Below are 16,965 nucleotides of genomic sequence, written 5' to 3'. Positions count from 1 at the left end.
TTCTGGGACTGATATGATTGGCCACCAACAACCATCACCATATTCCTTTGCACGAGGTATGACTCCAACCAGTGGAGAGTTTCCCCCTGATTGACATTGACTTCAATTTTGCAAGGGCTCCTTGATGCCCTTGGCAAGAACAGTCAATGTTACCTCACCTCACCTCCTGAATTCAGCTCTTTTACCCATATTTTGGCCAAGGCCATAGAAAGTTCAGGAACTGAGTGGCTCTGGCGGAACCCAAACTGAGCATCGGTGAGCAGGTTATGACTGTGTAAGTGCTGCTTGATAGCACTGTCAACGACACCTTCCATCACTTTACTGATGATCAGGAGAAGGCTGATGGGGCAGTAATTGACAGGGTTGGATTGTCCTGCTTTTTGTATACAGGACATACCTGGGCAATTTTCCACATTGCCGGGTAGATGCCAGTGTTGTAGCTGTATTGGAACATCTTGGCTAGCGGCGCGGCTAGTTCTGGAGCACAAGTCTTCAGCACTACAGCTGGGATGTTGTCAATATCCAGTGCCTTCAACCATTTCTTGATATCATGTGGAGTGAATTGGATTAGCTGAAGATTCGCATCTGTGATGCTGGGGACATCAGGAGGAGGCCAAGATGGATCATCTACTTGATACTTCTGGCTGAAGATGGTTGTAAATGATTCAACCTTGTATTTTGCACTGATATACTGGTCTCCCCTATCATTAAGGATGGGGATATTTGTGGAGCCTTGACCTCCTGTGAATTGTTTAATTATCCACCACCATTCAGGACTGGATGTGGCAGGACTGCAGAGCTTTGATCTGATCTGTTGGTTGTGAGATCACTTAGCTCTGTCTATTGCATGCTGCTTCCACTGTTTGACATGCAAGTAATCCTGTGTTGTAGCTTCACCAGGTTGACACCTCATTTTTAGGTCTGCTTGGTGCTGTTCCTGACATGCCCTCCTGCACACTTCATTGAACCACTATTGCTCCCTTGGCTTGATGATAATGATAGAGTGAGGGATATGCCAGGCCATGAGGTAACATATTGTGTTTAAATACAATTCTGCTGCTGCTGATGGCCCACAGTGCCTCATGGATGCCCAGTTTTGAGCTGCCAGATTCCTTTGCGCTAGGTATGACTCCAACAATTGGAGAGTTTCCCCCTGATTGACATTGACTTCAATTTTGCAAGGGCTCCTTGATGCCCTTGGCAAGAGCAGTCACTGTTACCTCATCTCACCTCCTGAATTCAGCTCTTTTGCCCATATTTGGGCCAAGGCCATAATGAGGTCACGAACTGAGTGGCCCTGGCGGAACCCAAACTGAGCATCGGTGAGCAGGTCCTCAGAAATAATTGGAAAAAAGTTCCTAAGGAATTCTAAGTGTCTGGTGCTTGATAGCACTGTTGATGAGATCTTCCATCACTTTGCTGATGATTGGTAGCAGACTGATGGGGCGGCAATTGGTCAGATTGGATTTGTCCTGATTTTTTTTACGGAAAGGGCACACCTGGGCAATTTTCCACATTGTCCAGTAGATGCCTGTGTTGTAGCTCTACTGGAACAGCTTGGCTGAGGGCGCAGCTAGTTCTGGAGCACAAATCTTCGGTACTGGAACCGGGATGTTGTTAGGGCCCATAGTCTTTGCTGTATCGAGTGACTTCAGCTGTTTCTTACTATCATGTGGAGTGAATCGAATTGGCTGAAGACTGGAAACTGTGATGCTGGGGACCTCAGGAGGCTGAGATGAATCATCCACTGAGCAATTTCTGACAGAAGATTGTTAGAAATGCTTCAGCTTTGGTTCCAGCATCATTGAGGATGGGGATGTTTTTGGAGCCTCCTCATCTCATCTGTCCACCTCCATTCATGACTGGATGTGGTAGGACTAAGGACCTGTGATCTGATCGTGAGGGAGAAATCTATGCGTGGAGTGGTGGGATCTATGGAGAGTGACCTGAAGAGGGTGTCCGAGCCTGGAGTGGTGGGATCTATGGAGAGTGATCCTGACGAGTGTGTGTAAACCTGGAATGGAAGCTTTCTGTGGAGGTACAGGAGTAGGCCATTCAGACCCAGTATTTTATAAAGGTTTATCATAACTTATTTACTTTTACTCTATGCCTCTATTAATAAAGCCAAGTGTCCTGTTTGCTCTTTGAAGCCTTTTCAAACCTTCTAAGATTGGTGTACATTGTCACTTTGTTCCTGCATCCACTTTAGAATAGTACCATTTCATTTATATGGCCTCTCCTTATTCTTCCTCCCAAATTGTATCTCTTCACAATTCTCTGTGTAAATTTTATCTGCCATGTGAAAGCCCATTTTACCAGTTTTTTGAAGTTCCCCTGAAGTGTTTTATTATCACTGGCACAGGATGAAATTCCCGAGCATTCTTTGATGCTATCTCCATGGAAAGAGCAATCTTACACGTTAGCTCAAATGTAGGATTTTGTGTGTTTAGTATCTTTTCTCATCCACCAATATAAGCACAAATCTGTCTCATAATGCACGGTCTAAGAATGTGCCAAAGTTGCAATGTAGTGATAAATTCTTCAGTTCCACAATGTACTCACCAACTATTTCACTACTTTTCTGCTTTCTGGTTCCAAATTTCTAGCTTGCCGTGATCTCTAGTGGCTTAGGGTTAAAATGTTCCTCCAACTTGGTGATGATTGTTTTGAATTCACATCTTTTGCCTTGATGGGAGCAGGAAGATTTGTTAGCATGTCATACACTTCCAGGCTAATTTCCATTCGCAAAATTCTTTCTTGCCCTCAAGAATTGCCTTATTCTGAGTCTTGACCTCTTTATTTTCATCTTCACATTCCAATATGTTATTAGCTCTGAAAAACATGTCCATTCTTTCAATATATCAACTAAATCGTTCTCGAGCCCTTTCATATGTTCCTAGCCTTCCGATGTATCCCATAGGTTCAGCCATATTGTCCCAAATAATCACTTTGAATGTGATGCACACTAATACCCTGCAACATCTCATTCAACTGAGGAGACAGTGTGTGGCCCAGGCTTCACACAATCCACCCAAATTCTCCACCATCCGAACAGGTAGGTCACCAGGAGCTGGCTGATCTTGTTCACTTCAGTCCCTGCTGCTGTTTGCTGCCTATATTTACAAACTTTTATCTCATCCTCATCACCATTTTCTCAAAGATATTCAGGGGGCATCAGCAGAGAAAATATACACCAAGCGTGGCAAGTGCAAGGAATTGTTTATTTACATCATTAGATCATGAATATAATATACAAATACATTACCTGTGTGAGTCACATCTCGATCACTGATACTTTTACACCAGATGTGTCTGAATAAATGGAACCTCATCACAATATACACTGTCACCTTTCAATGTTTAGTGGAAAGGTTTGATGGCTTGATATGTGTGGTTTCCACATTAATGTGTTTGTACAAAGTTCGGAGCAAGCCGGAGATATGAATAATTTATTGGGAAATCTTTAAGCACATCTCCATGTCTCTCACTCACAAAGATCTGCAAACACATGGATTCAGAAAGAACCTGAGTGCAAAATCAACAGAAAAAACACAGCCAGAGAGACTTGCAATAACCTATAGCTCACAAAATCACAAGCTTTTGTTTGTAGCAGTCAGTGTATTTTACCTTCTGGAGTGAGCAGCTGATAAAGTTAGTCTGAAGAAGTGTCAAGGAAGGAGAGAAGACCACAACACAGCTTGTTTTGCAGCAAATCTTTAAAAGACTGTGAGAAGTTCACTGTGTCAATTCATCTCATCTCCTGTCTTTGAAGAAAGCCTGCTAAAATTAATTCTCAACACTGCCTCTAAAAAACTGTTCTAAAAGACCCTAGTGGCCTGTCTACGTATACTCGGAAATTCGACTTTACGCCAGTTTTGGAACAACATATCTCATCTGCTGTTTTGTTCAGAAATGAGCAAGTAATCAGTCCAAGTGTTTTTTTTTGTCTTTAACAGAGCTCTGAATTGTAAAAAATAATCCCTTTTATTTTTTTCAGTTAACCAGTGTATGTGTGTGTCCGTGTGTGAGGCTGAGGTAAGAAAGGGACTTGAAAAGTCGGTTAAGATAAAAAGGGAACTTTTAAAATTTCCACCTGAGTATTTATACTTTAATTCATGACTAGTTAAATCTTGTTCGATAAGAAACTGATAATTTTGTTGTTCATTAAAGAAACCTGGTCAGTGTCTTCTATTCTGTGAAAAATAGAGTACATGATTGACTCCATCAGTAAGTGGGAAAAGTTAAAATTTTTGTTGTGACCTGTGGAAAAGTGGTATAAGAATAAATAGTAACCACCTCTGATTTCAATTGTAGTACCATTTGTAAACTGGCTCTGTAGCTTAGCTGGTTAAAGCACCTATCTAATAAACAGGCGATTGTGGGTTCAACTTCCAGCCGTGCCTTATTTCACATTAGTGATGGGCTTTATCTGTTTCTATATCAACATTTACATCATTATCATGTGAACTTTAACTTAGAATTCAAATTTCATGATGAGTTTCAGTCACAGGAAAAAACAGCCTTTGTGAAGGATGTGAGTTTGGAATGGCTGCTCCTCCTTGGACAGAAATTCAGTGCTGATAGTCCAAAGGCAACTTCTTTGATAGAAATTTGTTCACAGTTGCATTCAACCTGGAAAACAGCTCGACATTAATCTCACTGAAGGAAAGTGTGACCATGTTGTATGTTTCAAAGTGTTTGCGTCATTGTGTGTTGCTTGTAACTGAGACTGGGACATGACATAAGCAGGAGGATTGATCCAAGGTTTGGAATATTAGTCAATCAGGAACAAGAAAAATCAAAGGAACCAAATAAGAAAACCTATGTCTCGTGGTTACCGAGAGACAGTGAGAAGATATTAAATCTTGTTCTACTCAATACAGCTGTGATTAACTTTGACCTTTTCTGCCTTTTATCAACAGTATTTGAAGGGTCTCGGTAACAATGTTCAGTGTTGATGAGAGTGGGGTCTCGGTGAGCAGCTGCTGAGTGTGACAGGGTCAGGACTGGATGCAGGAAGTTCTCTGACAGTCTCTCTCTCTCTCTCTGATGGGATTGAGTTGATTTTTAACTGGCGGCTGTTGATGTTTCAATAAGTGAAGGAAGTTCCCTCCAACCATTTTATTTTGACTTTCAGTGTAATATAAGGATGGAAAGGGTTAATGCTGAAGACACAGTGGTGCAGTGGTTAACACCGCAGCCTCACAGCTCCATGAACCCGGGTTTGGCTCTGGGTACTGCCTGTGTGGAGTTTGCAAGTTCTCCCTGTGACCGTGTGGGTTTTTGCCGGGTGCTCTGGTTTCCTCCCACAGCCCAAGACTTGCAGGTTGATAGATAAATAGGTCATTGTAAATTGCCCCCAGTGTAGGTAGGTGGTAGGGAATATGGGATTATTGCAGGGTTAGTATAAATGGGTGGTTGGTGGTCGGTACAGACTTGGTGGGCCGAAGGGCCTGTTTCAGTGCTGTATCTCTGAATAAAAAATAAAATAAAAAGTGGGAACAACCCCTCCCACTGTCAGAGTGATGATGTCACATGACATGAGGTTTGGGAGAAGAGAGAGCAGCACCAAGGATGCTAGTTTAGGAGGCTTGATGAGTGCGTATCTAGTATTGTGTAAATTAGAAAAGAGTTCTTAGTCCTTTCAGCAGGAAGTGTGTCCAGAAAATATCGAGAAACTCACAATTTTATTATTCAGGAGTTGGAACACAGATATTAACTCCAAGTGACAGTACTGGGTTCATTTAACAAAAGAAGAGAATAATATTACTCACTGATTGAAATCCCCCAGTGAGGAGACAGTTAAACAGGTGATCTGTTGGGCCATCCTTCGATCCAAGGTTTTGACAGCATTTAATCTCCCTTTTTGATGAAATTCTGTTATTTGCAACTTTTTTATCCAGCTTTGACGGTCGAGTGAAAAAACTGAAAAAGTGAACAATTCCATCCTTTGTTTTCTTCCTTCTTTCAATCAGTTTCTCTTTTCTGTCCCAGATCAATATAATGATGAGAATCCCAATTTAATCTGCTGTTTCTGCTGTTTTATCCATTCCAATCAAAATTCAACATTCCAATCAAATCGATTTGTTATTCCACAGTGTCTCTCCATGTGTTTTATTCTGTTGTATTCTCTCACAGTCTGTTTTATGAACAACATTACATCTCACTCTCTGTTCTGGTGAAGATCAGAAGCAGTGATATCCGTTTGCACCACCCACCAAGTCGGCCTGAGGCTGTGCCTCACCGATCATGTGAAGTTAGGAACATAGAAACATAGCTCATCGCCAGAACTTTCAAATAAGCACCAAGATGCAGCCTGGCTGGTGGTGAGAAGGGCCCTCCCTGTCAGATCTTTCCTGCATGCCCAGAATCTCACAGCCTCCACACGCTGCCCTTGAGGTGGCTGTGGCGGGGAAGGGACAGTTGCCCACCTCCTTCTGGAATGTGCCTTTGCAAAACACGTGTGTTTAGTTTAGATAGTTTAGAGATGCAGCACTGAAACAGGCCCTTCGGCCCACCGAGTCTGTGCCGACCATCAATCACCCATTTTTACTAATCCGCCACTAATTCCATATTCCTACCACATCCCCACCTGTCCCTATATTTCCCGACCACCTACCTATACCAGGGGCAATTGCTGATGGCCAATTTACCTATCAACCTGCAAGTCTTTGGCATGTGGGAGGAAACCCACGCAGACACAGGGAGAACTTGCAAACTCCACACAGGCAGTACCCAGAATTGAACCCGGGTCGCTGGAGCTGTGAGGCTGCGGTGCCAACTACTGCGCCACTGTGCCGCCCAAGAGTGTGGAAAGAGATGCAGTGGTTTTTGTCGAGGTTCATCTCAAGCAGCTCTGGAACACAGGAGTCTGTGTTCGACGGGCTGTTCCCAGGGACACACACCGAGATAGACATTAACTGCTGCTGAATGACCATCAATTCAGTGAAAGACGCTCTTTGGTCTGCTCGAAACTTGCTCGTCTTCCAGTGGAAAGAGTTGTCCACGACCGAGTGTTGCAGACTGGCACATTCCGAGGTCCAGGACTACATGCTGTGGGGCGCACTAAAGCTTGGGGCAGCCGCTGCAAAGTCTCAATGGGGAAAGACCACTGTGTAAGGTCCTCCCACCAAAATGAACTGAGAGGCTGGATCCATGGGAAACCCCTCGGGCTGTATACACCAAATATGGGTTTGCTGTAAAATGTACATGGTATGGAAAATGGAATGGAAGGGTTGTCAAAGTCGAGGAAGGAGAGTTACTCCATCTACATCAACAAAGTGATGAAGCAGGTTCACCCCAACACCACCATCTCCTCCAGGGCCATGAGCATCATGAATTCGTTGGTGAACGATATTTTGAATTTATGGCTTTTACTGTTAAATATTTTTCCGGCGGATTGTGATTCCATTTTTGAATCGTTTTTCTATCCGGTGGTAAGTTTCTGGGAAATGCAGTTTCACTACCCAGCAGAATATTTGTCTCCCGATTCACTGTTTGTGATTTAAACTGAACACTGCTCCCTGATCCTTTGTCGTTTTCTGGTCTGACCCGTTCATGTTCCGCCTCTTCCCAGACTGTGGTCAGTAAGAGCTGATTTAAAGGGAATGGCTCAGTCTTCAGTCACTCATTTCTCTTTTTCCAGTTTGTTTACTTATTGGGGAATATTAATTCATTAACCGTAAACCGCTGGGAGTGTAACAACCTTAATGTCACTTTTACTTCTTACACCAGAAGTTTGGGCTCAGGTTTAGCTCCCTTGGCAGCTCCTGTCACCAGGAATCAATCTATAATCTGTGATGTGTTTTCTTTACACAGATTGAGCTGGAATGTGTCCCGTCACAGAATGCTGTGAATGAGGCTTTATACCCGCCCGTTACAGACAGTGTCAAATCCAAGGGACAATAAACCCGAATACAGACCGGATTTTAAAAGCAAGTCATAGAGTCATAAAGTTATACAGCACAGAAACAGGCCCTTCAGCCCATCGTGTCTGTGCCGGCCATCAAGCACCTAACTATTCTAATCCCATTTTCCAGCACTTGGGATGTAGCCTTGTATCCTATGGCATTTCAAGTGCTCATTGAAATACCTCTTAAATGTTGTGACGGTCCATGCCTCTACCACCTCTTCAGGTAGTGTTTTCGAGATTCGAACCACCCTCTGAGTGAAAGAAAATGTCCTCAAATCCCCTCTAAACCTCCTGTCCCTTATCTTAAATCTATGCCCCCTCGTTATTGACCCCTCCGCTAAGGGAAAAAGTTTCTTCCTATCTAAACTATCAATGCTCCTCATAATTTTGTATACCTCAATCATGTCCCCCCTCAGCCTTCTCTGCTCTAAGGAAAACAACCCTAGCCTTTTCAGTCTCTCTTCATAGCTGAAATGCTCCAGCCCAGGCAACATCCTGGTGAATCTCCTCTGTACCCTCTCTGGGGCAATCACATCCCTCCTATAGTGTGGTGCCCAGAACTGGACACAGTACTCCAGCTGTGGCCTAACTCGCATTTTATACAGCTCCATCATAACCTCCCTGCTCTTATATTATATGCCTCGGCTAATAAAGGCAACTATCCCATATGCCTTCCTAGCCAGCTTATCGAGCTGTGCTGCTGCGTTCAGTGATCTATGACAAGTACACCAAGGTCCGTCTGACCCTCTGTACTTCCTAGTGTCCTACCATCCATTGTATATTCCCTTGCCTTGTTAGACCTCCCAAAATGCAAGGCCTCACACTTCTCAGGATTGAATTCCATTTGCTACTGCTCCGCCCATCTTACCAGCCCATCTATATTGTCCTGTAATCGAAGGCTTTCCTCCGTATTATTTATGATACAACCAATTTTCATGTCATCTGCAAACTTACTTATCATACCTGCTGTATTCACTTCTAAATCATTAATGTCCACTAAAAACAGCAAGGGTCCCAGCACCGATCCCTGGTCACAGTCTTCCACTCGCAAAAACAACCCTTGACCATTACCTCTGCCTCCTGCCACTCAGATAATTTTGAATCAAATTTGCCCAATTGGCCTGTATCCCATGGGCTCTTACCTTCTTAACCAATCTCCCATGTGGGACTTTATCAAAAGCCTTCGTGACGTCCATGGAGACTACATCAACTGCTTGACTCTGCAGTGGCCAGCACCGCAGCCTCACAGCTCCAGGGACCTGGGTTCGTTTCTGGGTACTGCCTGTGTGGAGTTTGCAAGTTCTCCCTGTGTCTGCGTGGGTTTTCTCCGGGTGCTCCGGTTTCCTCCCACAAGCCAAAAAGACTTGCAGGTTGATAGGTAAATTGGCCATTATAAATTGTCACTAGTTTCGGTAGGTGGTAGGGAAATATAGGGACAGGTGGGGATGTTTGGTAGGAATATGGGATTAGTGTAGGATTGGTATAAATGGGTGGTTGATGTTCGGCACAGACTCGGTGGGCCGAAGGGCCTGTTTCAGTGCTGTATCTCCAATCTAATACACATGTAGTCACCACCTCGAAAAATTCAATCAGGTTAGTTAGAAACGCGCTCCCCCTGACAAAGCCATGCTGACTATCCCTGATTAATCACTGCCTCTCCAAGTGGAGATTAATCCTGTCCCTCAGAATTTTTCCCAATATAGTTTCCCTACCACTGATGTTAGACTCACCGGCCTGTAATTACCTGGTTTATCCCTGCTACCGTTCTTGAATAAAGGAACCACATTTGCTGTCCTCCAATCTTCTGGAACCTCTCCTGTGGCCAGAGAGGATTTGAAAATTGGTGTCAGAGTCCCTGCTATTTCCTCCCTTGCCTCACATAATAGCCTGGGATACATCTCATCTGGGCCTGAGGATTTATCCACTTTTAAGCCCAATAAAACAGTTAATACTTCCTCCCTTTTAATGCTAATATGTTCAAGTATATCACAATCCCCCTCCCTGATCACTACACCTACATTGTCCTTCTCCATAGTGAACACAGATGAAAAGAAATAATTTAAAACATCACCTATGTCCTCCGTTCTCCCACACAGGTCTGCTCCACTCCCGGAAGGTAAGTGACTGGGCCGCGATCCTTGGGCATAATTTATCAGCTCCACTCTCGGTGTTCTCCCCACAGGTCTGCTCCTCTCTGCTCTGTTCCCGGAAGGAAACTAAGTCTGGTATCTGTGACGGACAATGAAGAGAAACACAATATCAGGAGAGAGTGAAATACATTTTACTCTTTAGACGATAATATTTATTATATTTCAGCTGTTCCTTGTTTTACAAATATTTTGGCGGGCTTTTCAGATTTGAGAATGGATTTCAGCTCTGACAATTTGTCATTCACCACCCCATTTTCTCATTGCCCTTTGATGATCGGCGAAATAGCAGCTACCTGATTGGTGACATGAACCAGCCAATGAGATTCAGCAGACAGTAACCAATCAGAAGTAGCCGGACTGCATTCCTCCAGCAGGTAAAGCAGGGAAGTGCGGGAGGAATTCCTCACTCTTTGTGAAAGTATTTGTGAGATTGTGGAAATGTCTGGAAGAGGTGCAGGGGAGAGACCATGATCCTGTCTCAGGTAAGTTTTTGAGTAAAATGGCCGAAACCAATTCTGTAACTTCAGGCCAGGGAGTGTGTAACACCGTTCGGGTGGCAGTGAAGGATAAGGAAGGAGATGCACCGGTTGATCGTACCTTCTTCATTAAGAAAATCCTTATTGATTGCTGTGGATTCCAAGCTGTAAACATCTTCTGCCTGCAGGACTTCCCCAGCAGTGGATATTTTGACGTGACATTCAAGTACGTGGCGGATGCATCAAGTTCCTGAAGGTGTTCAAGGAGAAGGGAAACCAGGCGCCGCTGTCGATCCTCACAATGGAGCCGCTCTTCACACTGCCATTCGCAACGTGACCAGGTGGTGAGAAGCCACCTCTACAACCCCCATGTTCCTGTCGTGGATGAACTCACCTTCCTCACCAGGTATGTTGAGGTGGCCGGCGGCAGCACTGATGTCAAGGAACCATTTGGGAATTGGACCAGCTAGCGGCAGGTCAAGGTGACCTTGAAGGTCGATGCCAATGGAGCCATCATCCATCCTCCCTCCAGCTTCGCTTTCGGGGGAAGTCGAGGCTTCATGGTCTATGCGGAGCAGCCCAGAGTTTGTCGTACCTGCGGCAAATCTGGTCACGTGGCAGCTAACTGCAGCACAGTCGTCTGCAAGAACTGCAAGAAGGAAGGCCATCACACCAAGGACTGTAAACATTGTAAGTACTGCAACCTGTGAGGTGGGGCAGGCCACCTCTACAAAACCTGCCCAAACGCTGCCTCAGTTATGCTCAGGCAGCAAGGACCAAGGAAAGACCGGGTTAAGGAATGGTGAACATGTCTGGTTCTGGGAGGGAAACAAGCAATCCTCCCCACAGCGATGAAAGTCGATCTGAGAAAGAGAAGAAAGGGGAGGCAGCTGCAACCAGTGACCCAACACCTACTCCATGCCTGGAAACTCCTCCTCTACAGACAGAATTAATGGAGGAGGAGGCAGCAGATGGACAAACAGGTCAGTGGCAGGTGGTACAAAGGAAGACCACAAAGAAAAAAGCTCCAAAAAAAGAACAGGTCACCACCCAAACCAGTGGCAAGAGGAGGCTACCGTCTGAGACAGACTACAGCAGCTCCTCCTCACTGGACGAGGAAGGGCCGGAACGATGGCACCTCCAAAAGAAGCAGCAGAACTCAAAGGAGCTGGAAGATAACGCGCCCCAGCTCCGGGGCACTGGAAGCTGTGACACGCCCAGCGCACCCCAAACCAAAAGCATGGAACCCAAGGAGATGCTCAGTGCACCCCAGCTCCGGGAGACCGAGAGCAGCAAAGTGTCCTGCGCACTCCAGCTCCGGAAGTCAGGAACAGTGATGTCTTCGAGGAGGGACCGAGGGGAAAGACACCAACAGCAGAGGACAACCCAAGCCTTGCTGCCAACAAGACCCGTCCCCCACCTGCCGATGTCACCCCAGTGGAACAAAACCCTCATGAATAACCATGAGGGGTTTCTGGGCTCAACGAATGTGAAACAGCTTGCGTACACTATGGGTATGCAGGAACATACTCAAGGACTGGGACTAGCAAGGACACCTGGTGTGGTAAGCAACACCCAACTTTATAGTGGATATAAAGAATGCTTCGATTAACATGCATTGTGTTAAATCCACCACGTGATGTGTTTCAACCTTGGGTGACTTCGCAAAGGTCAAAGCCGGCATACTGTTTTGTCAGGAGTGTGGAATCCTGCACCGCAGCACTTACAGGCAATGGTCACGATGGTGATCCCACGGGCCATCGATCTGGTTCAGAGGAAATGATTCCTGTTCCTCCGGCCTGGGGATTCTGCTGTGGGGAGGCGATTTAACCATCTCTGAAGTTAAGATGCTGGTGGGCGGTCGCCTTCTCGTAGCAGATGTAATGTACAACAATGCTCCGCTCCAGTTAAGCAACGTCTATGCCCCGGTCCAATACAGTGAGCGGCTGATCATCCTTCAGCAACTCACACTGCTGCTGGCGACATCCAGGCCGGTCATTCTTGGAGGTGACTTCAGCTGCATCATTGATGCAGCTGGACGATCTGGCAGTGACGACAGAAAACTGGACGCTCCGCCCAGATTCTTAAATGAAACAGTAATAAATGCCAAACTGCACAATGTCTTCAGCAAACCTGCAGACAGAGAGCAGCGTCGATACACATGGTCAAGATTGGATGGGTCTGCCCATTCCAGGATTGACTTCCTGTATGTGTCCCCTGCTTTCAAGGTCAGATCCACCAACGTCAAGCCGGTGTTCTTCTCCGACCACTGCCTCTTACTGGTTGACTGTCACTTACAGGATGACCAGCGGGTTGGCAGGGGGACATGGAAGCTCAATGCTACACTGCTAACCTCAGAGAACATTGAGCAACTCAAAAGAGATTGAAAAAGTTGGAGAACAGTGAGACCCTCTTTGAGTATCCGGTGCACTGGTGGGAAGCGATCAAGGTGAATATCAAGAGGTTCTTTATCTCCAAAGGTGTTCAGAGGGCGAGAGAGACAAAGGGAAATGTCCCAACTCCAGAAAAGAATGCAAAATCTGCTCCGGCTGCAGTCGATGGGGGTCGAGGTCAAGGAGGATCTCCAAGAGGTGAAGAGCCAGCAGGCCTCGCTCTTTGCCACGGAGGCCTCCGAGATCATCTTCCGGTCCAGAGTCCGCTCCATTGAGCAGGATGAGACGTGCTCGCGTTTCTTCTTCCAAAAGGTACACACAAAGAGCTCTGTGATCAGCAGCCTGAAGGAAGAGGATGGCTCGGTCACAACTTCACAGTCCGACATTCTAAGGATTAGCAAATCCTTGAATGCTGGGCTGCACGACGTGAAGTCTAAGGACAGCACGTCCTCCCAGTCCTTCCTGTCATCTATCACAGAGGTCTTAGATGACAGCATGCAGGAGAATCTGGACAAACCACTAACTCTGGACAAGCTGACAAAGGCCATCAAGTCTTTTGAGACGAAGAAAACTCCCGGAAGCGACGGCTTACCAGTTGAGTTGTATTCGGCCCTGTGGTACTGGGTCAGCCCGGACCTGCTGGAAGTATACGAGAGTACGCTCCTGGCCGGCAGCATGTCAGAATCCATGAGGAAAGGCATCATCACCCTCATCTACAAGCAGAAGGGGGAGAGGGCAGAAAACAGAAATTGGCGGCCCATCTCACTGCTTAATGTATTAAGATTCTGTCCAAAGTCATCGCCAATCGAGTCAAGTCTGCTCTGGAGTTGGTGATTCACCCTGACCAGACCTGTACTGTACCCAGTAGGAAGATCTCTGATAGTCTCGTGCTACTCAGGGATACGATCGCCGATGTATGGGTCAGGAGGGTGGACACCTGCCTCATCAGCCTGGACCAGGAGAAGGCTTTTGACAGGATATCGCACACATACATGATGGATATGCTCTCCAAAATGGGGTTTGGGGAGGGAATCTGCAATTGGATCAAACTGCTCCACACAAACATCAGTAGTACAGTCCAAAAAATTGGGTGGGAATCAGAAAGTTTCCAATCAAATCTGGAGTCGGACAGGGCTTTCCTCTTTCCCCTGCCTTGTGTGTTTGCTGTATCGAACCCTTTGCTGAGTCTATTTGGAAGGATGCGGGCATAAGAGGGGTGACAATCCCAGGCAGTGGAGTCACTCAGGTCAAAGCCTCCCTGTCCATGGATGATGTTGCAGTATTCTGATCGGATCCGCTGTCCATTCACAGACTGATGAGCATCTGCGACCAGTTCGAACTGGATTCGGGAGCCAATGTTAACCATGGCAAAAGCGAGGCCATGTTCCTTGGAAACTGGGCTGACCGATCCTTTGTCCCCTTCACCGTCAGGTCAGACTACCTGAAGGTGCTGGGGATATGGTTTGTAAGGGCCGGGACGTGCACCAAAACCTGGGAGGAGCGAGTAGCCAGGGTACAACATAAACTGAGCAAGTGGGAGCAGCGATCTCTCTCTATTATGGGTAAGAATTAGAATTAGAATTAGAATTAGAATATTACAGCGCAGTACAGGCCCTTCGGCCCTCGATGTTGCGCCGATCATCTGACCTACACTATTCCATTTACATCCATATGTCTATCCAATGACCACTTAAATGCCCTTAAAGTTGGCGAGTCTACTACTGTTGCAGGCAGGGCGTTCCACGCCCCTACTACTCTCTGCGTAAAGAAACTACCTCTGACATCTGTCCTATATCTTTCACCCCTCAACTTAAAGCTATGTCCCCTCGTGTTTGCCATCCTCATCCGAGGAAAAAGACTCTCACTATCCACCCTATCTAACCCTCTGATTATCTTGTATGTCTCTATTAAGTCACCTCTCCTCCTCCTTCTCTCTAACGAAAACAACCCCAAGTCCCTCAGCCTTTCCTCGTAAGACCTTCCTTCCATACCAGGCAACATCCTAGTAAATCTCCTCTGCACCCTTTCCAAAGCTTCGACATCCTTCCTATAATGTGGTGACCAGAATTGCACGCAATACTCCAGGTGCGGCCTCACCAGAGTTTTGTACAGCTGCATCATGACCCCGTGGCTCCGAAACTCGATCCCCCTACTAATAAAGGCTAACACACCATATGCCTTCTTAACAGCCCTATTAACCTGGGTAGCAACTTTCAGGGATTTATGTACCTGGATACCAAGATCTCTCTGCTCATCTACACTACCAAGAATCTTCCCATTAGCCCAGTACTCTGCATTGCTGTTACTCCTTCCAAAGTGAATCACCTCACACTTCTCCGCATTAAACTCCATTTGCCATCTCTCAGCCCAGCTGTCTCTTATAACCTTTTCCAACATTTTACCCACAACCGAAGTAAGGCTCACAGGTCTATAATTACCAGGGCTGTCTCTACTCCCCTTCTTGAACAAGGGGACAACATTTGCTATCCTCCAGTCCTCCGGCACTACTCCTGTCGACAATGACGACTTAAAGATCAACAACAACGGCTCTGCAATCTCCTCCCTGGCTTCCCAGAGAATCCTAGGATAAATCCCATCTGGCCCAGGGGACTTATCTATTTTCACTCTTTCCAAAATTGCTAACACCTCCTCCTTGTGAATCTCAATCCCATCTAGCCTAGTAGGCTGTATCTCAGTAATCTCCTCGGCAACATTTTCTTTTTCTACTGTAAATACTGACGAAAAATATTCATTTAACGCTTCCCCTATCTCCTCTGATTCCGCACACAACTTCCCACTACTATCCTTGATTGGCCCTGTTCTAACTCTTATCATTCGTTTATTCCTGATATACCTATAGAAAGCCTTAGGGTTTTCTTTGATCCTATCCGCCAATGACTTCTCGTGTCCTCTCCTTGCTCTTCTTAGCCCTCCCTTTAGATCCTTCCTGGCTAGCTTGTAACTCTCAAGCGCCCTAACTGAGCCTTCACGTCTCATCCTAACATAAGCCGCCCTCTTCCTCTTGACAAGCGCTTCAACTTCTTGAGTAAACCACGGCTCCCTCGCTCGACAACTTCCTCCCTGCCTGACAGGTACATACTTATCAAGGACACGCATTAGCTGCTCCTTGAATAAGCTCCACATTTCGTTTGTGCCCATCCCCTGCAGTTTCCTTCCCCATCCTACACATCCTAAATCTTGCCTAATCGCGTCATAATTTCCTTTCCCCCAGCTATAATTCTTGCCCTGCGGTATATACCTGTCCCTGCCCATCGCTAAGGTAAACCTAACCGAATTGTGATCACTATCGCCAAAGTGCTCACCTACATCTAAATCGAACACCTGGCCGGGTTCATTACCCAGTACCAAATCCAATGTGGCATCGCCCCTGGTTGGCCTGTCCACATACTGTGTCAGAAAACCCTCCTGCACACACTGGACAAAAACAGACCCATCTAAAGTACTCGAACTATAGTATTTCCAGTCAATATTTGGAAAGTTAAAGTCCCCCATAACCACTACCCTGTTACTCTCGCTCCTGTCGAGAATCATCTTCGCTATCCTTTCCTCTACATCTCTGGAACTATTCGGAGGTCTATAGAAAACTCCCAACAGGGTGACCTCTCCTCTCCTGTTTCTAACCTCGGCCCATACTACCTCAGTAGACGAGTCCTCAAACGTCCTTTCTGCCGCTGTAATACTTTCCTTGATTAACAATGCCACACCCCCCCCCTCTTTTACCCTCTTCTCTGTTCTTTCTGAAACATCTAAATTCCGGAACCTGCAACATCCATTCCTGCCCCTGCTCTACCCATGTCTCTGAAATGGCCACAACATCAGGATCCCAGGTACCAACCCATGCTGCAAGCTCACCCACCTTATTCCGGATGCTCCTGGCGTTGAAGTAGACACACTTTAAACCAAGTTCTTGCTTGCCAGTGCCCTCTTGCGTCCCTGTAACCTTATCCCCTACCTCACTACTCTCAACAGCCTGTACACTGGAACTACAATTTAGGTTCCCATTCCCCTGCTGA

The sequence above is a fragment of the Heterodontus francisci genome, unplaced genomic scaffold (genome assembly GCF_036365525.1).
Source record: "Heterodontus francisci isolate sHetFra1 unplaced genomic scaffold, sHetFra1.hap1 HAP1_SCAFFOLD_102, whole genome shotgun sequence".
Lineage (NCBI taxonomy): Eukaryota > Metazoa > Chordata > Chondrichthyes > Heterodontiformes > Heterodontidae > Heterodontus > Heterodontus francisci.
This window is presented reverse-complemented; position numbering follows the sequence as displayed.